At 43.9% G+C, this 4,219-nt stretch overlaps 1 long non-coding RNA gene across 1 annotated transcript in view; it reads left to right on the top strand.

Moving 5' to 3' along the window:
* Positions 1-2,159, top strand: part of LOC135113236 (uncharacterized) — a 50,138-nt gene extending 47,979 nt beyond the window's left edge. Inside the window, exon 2 of the long non-coding RNA XR_010274766.1 lies at positions 1,258-2,159. This is a non-coding gene — a long non-coding RNA (uncharacterized LOC135113236). The remainder of the gene's footprint in view (positions 1-1,257) is intronic.
* The last annotated feature ends 2,060 nt before the right edge of the window (positions 2,160-4,219 follow it).

The following is a 4,219-nucleotide window of genomic DNA, read 5'->3' on the forward strand; positions in this document are numbered from 1 at the left end:
AGTGGGTGAGTGAGTGAGTTGGGACAAGGCAAGTAAGAGGTCAGTACTCATCTTAGCTAAGTTATGTAGTGCTAACTTGGCAGATGCAGTGCGGAAACTTAACCTTGGCTGGGGATTAGCACGAATGCACACTGGAACACACGCATCTAGATAAGCAGGCACGCACGCACGCACACACAAACACGCACCCAACCACCACCCTCCCATCCCACACACACACACACACACACACACACAATAAAGAGAACAACCAAACAACCCCACCATAAGAAAACAAAAACAACAAAGGAAAGAATAACAACGAGTAAAACAAAACCAACAAGAACAACCACAACAAAACAAGAACAATATTAACAAACGGTACAGGGACATGAACAAGAACAACAACAACAGTACCACCACTACTACCACCACCACCACCACCACCACCAGTAACAATAACAACAATAATAATCCTACCAGGCCCATTATAATATTCTCATTACCAGCGAGAGAGAGAGAGAGAGAGAGAGAGAGAGAGAGAGAGAGAGAGAGAGAGAGAGAGAGAGAGAGCTTCCTTTAGTCTCCTTCCTCGCTACTCATTACTCATGTATTAATGAAGACTCTTTATGCTGAGTAGCGGATTTCGTCTCTCTCTCTCTCTCTCTCTCTCTCTCTCTCTCTCTCTCTCTCTCTCTCTCTCTCTCTCTCTCTCTCTCTCTCTCTCTCTCTCTCTCTCTTTGCGTGCAGTGTCTAATCTCCGCGCCGCACGCAATCCTCCTCCTCCCCCGTGCACACTACGCATTAATATTTCACGTTAATTATCGCATTCATTTGCACTTTTCTACACATTTCAATGGCCGGTAATAACGTACATATTAATTAGCTGATTATTAAGCTTTCTCGTTACTTAAAATACTTCCTCCAGCGGTGGTTACTGTCGCATATTGTATTTAGTGTCCGTGTGTGTGTGTGTGTGTGTGTGTGTGTGTGTGTGTGTGTGTGTGTGTGTGTGTGTGTGTGTGTGTGTGTGTGTGTGTGTGTGTGTGTGTGTGTGTGTGTGTGTGTGTGTGTGTGTTGGTTTATTTGTGTATCTGTCTTGGTGGTGTGTCCTCTCTCTCTCTCTCTCTCTCTCTCTCTCTCTCTCTCTCTCTCTCTCTCTCTCTCTCTCTCTCTCTCTCTCTCTCTCTCTCTCTCTCTATTTATATACAAGACAAAATATTAAAGAAATAAAAACTTATCTACAATTATTAACATATTTTTTTCCTTTTTTCACAGTGAAACAACCATTTAAGTGTTAAGAAAACAAGAAAAATACATCAAGAAGTGAAGAAAAAAACACACCATGTACATTACAATGTATAAAAAAAAAGACAATAAGTGAAAAAAAAAATATATGCAAGTGAGTCAAACAAATTGAAAAAAAATAGTACAGTAGAAAGTAGAAAAGAAAAACGAGACAAAAAAATAACAAAACTGATAAAAGGCTATATAACTGAAAAAAAAAAGGTAATGAAAGATACATAAAAAAAATGAAAAGTACCATAAAAATCGAAAAAAAAAGTGAATGAAACGAAAAGTGACGTACGTGGCGTGAGTGAATGGCGGCGGGAGTGACCACCGTGACTTCAGTGTGACCTCTGGGCGGGCAGACACGTCATGTTCGGCTCGTGGGTCTCCCTGGTGGCGGTGGCGGCTGCTGTGGCTCTGCTCCCCACAGGTAAGTGAAGACCACGCCCACTTGTGCAAGTTACTCTCAAAACTCCGTTTTCTTTAATTTCCAACAAAAATACGTTTTCTCTCACTGCTTTGTGCTTATCTTTCTCTCGGAATCTCGTTTTCTATGCATATTCTTAACTTATCATTTCAGTCGTTATTATTATTATTTTTTATTTGCTATTGACATTTACACTAAGGAATTTATAAGATAATTTGTTTTGGCATTAACGTATTCCTGTTCGTTGTTATAGGAGGAGATAGGGAGCTATGTTTCATACAGAGACCACCAAGAGTGGGCCTGTTGGCTTCTTGCAGCTTCCCTTAATTTCGTATGTGCTTTATTTTAACACTAACACTTTCCTGCACTGGACACACACACACACACACACACACACACACACACACACACACACACACACACACACACACACACACACACACACACACACACACACACACACCCTATCTCAAATTCCCACTACTTTACAAGCCCACGCAGCTGGAAGGCAACGGAAGGAGGTAAATTGCTGCAGTAAGAAAACTCCCTTAATGTGCAACTCCATTAAGATCAAACTGAGTCATCTCCATTATTGGCAGCCATTACTAGTGCAGAGAGAGAGAGAGAGAGAGAGAGAGAGAGAGAGAGAGAGAGAGAGAGAGAGAGAGAGAGAGAGAGAGAGAGAGAGAGAGAGAGAGAGAGAGAGAGAGAGAGAGAGAGAGAGAGAGAGAGAGAGAGAGAGAGAGAGAGAGAGAGAGAGAGAGAGAGAGAGAGAGAGAGAGAGAGAGAGAGAGAGAGGTATATCTATTTTTTTCCAATGGTGAAGGGAAGCCAGGAGGGGAAAGGAAAATAACTCATCCTTGTGAACCGTGACTAGTTTGGCTTCTCCTTAGACTTAAATGAAATATTGTAGTTTGGAGTAGGGCTGACGGGACTGTGTGTGTGTGTGTGTGTGTGTGTGTGTGTGTGTGTGTGTGTGTGTGTGTGTGTGTGTGTGTGTGTGTGTGTGTGTGTGTGTGTGTGTGTGTGTGTGTGTGTGTGTGTGTGTGTGTGTGTGTGTGTGTGTGTGTGTGTGTGTGTGTGTGTGTGTGTGTGTGTGTGTGTGTGTGTGTGTGTGTGTGTGTGTGTGTGTGTGTGTGTGTGTGTGTGTGTGTGTGTGTGTGTGTGTGTGTGTGTGTGTGTGTGTGTGTGTGTGTGTGTGTGTGTGTGTGTGTGTGTGTGTGTGTGTGTGTGTGTGTGTGTGTGTGTGTGTGTGTGTGTGTGTGTGTGTGTGTGTGTGTGTGTGTGTGTGTGTGTGTGTGTGTGTGTGTGTGTGTGTGTGTGTGTGTGTGTGTGTGTGTGTGTGTGTGTGTGTGTGTGTGTGTGTGTGTGTGTGTGTGTGTGTGTGTGTGTGTGTGTGTGTGTGTGTGTGTGTGTGTGTGTGTGTGTGTGTGTGTGTGTGTGTGTGTGTGTGTGTGTGTGTGTGTGTGTGTGTGTGTGTGTGTGTGTGTGTGTGTGTGTGTGTGTGTGTGTGTGTGTGTGTGTGTGTGTGTGTGTGTGTGTGTGTGTGTGTGTGTGTGTGTGTGTGTGTGTGTGTGTGTGTGTGTGTGTGTGTGTGTGTGTGTGTGTGTGTGTGTGTGTGTGTGTGTGTGTGTGTGTGTGTGTGTGTGTGTGTGTGTGTGTGTGTGTGTGTGTGTGTGTGTGTGTGTGTGTGTGTGTGTGTGTGTGTGTGTGTGTGTGTGTGTGTGTGTGTGTGTGTGTGTGTGTGTGTGTGTGTGTGTGTGTGTGTGTGTGTGTGTGTGTGTGTGTGTGTGTGTGTGTGTGTGTGTGTGTGTGTGTGTGTGTGTGTGTGTGTGTGTGTGTGTGTGTGTGTGGTGCTTTGCCTGGGTCACCCCGTGTGGGATTGCCAAACCCAGTATATAGATAAAAATAAGTTTAGAGTATAATTTTAGAAGTTGAGTATAGTTTTAAACAACGCTATAAAACAAAACGGAGTAATGGAGTAGTTGGAACATTTTACTGAAGTTATTTGACATCTCTGTAAAATATCACCAATTTAGGTTTCTTTCACCCATGGTATGGAAGTTGAGACTGATCTTTGAATTACACTATTTAACTTAACGGTTACTGTTGTTTGTTGCCGTCTTGAAACGTCACCCAAACACACACACACACACACACACATAGTCTCTCTCTCTCTCTCTCTCTCTCTCTCTCTCTCTCTCTCTCTCTCTCTCTCTCTCTCTCTCTCTCTCTCTCTCTCTCTCTCTCTCTCTCTCTCTCTCTCACTACAGCATTGGTTTGTTGGAGGTCATGTACGGTTGGTGTGTATGTAAATTCGAGTGCCGTTTGGATGTCCGGGTCGCGGCTTAGTGTCAGCGGAGTGTCATTAGTTTAATTACGTGGATGATTGGTGTGGTGGGCGCGACACACTGAATGGGCTGCCGGCTTCCCTTTTAATAATTGGCAAACTGTTACGCTGACACTCGCCAAATGAAAACTTCCGGGAATAGATAGAGAGACATGCGGGTGGTGAGCGCTACT

Source organism: Scylla paramamosain, chromosome 25, assembly GCF_035594125.1.
Source record: "Scylla paramamosain isolate STU-SP2022 chromosome 25, ASM3559412v1, whole genome shotgun sequence".
NCBI classification, from domain to species: Eukaryota; Metazoa; Arthropoda; class Malacostraca; order Decapoda; family Portunidae; genus Scylla; species Scylla paramamosain.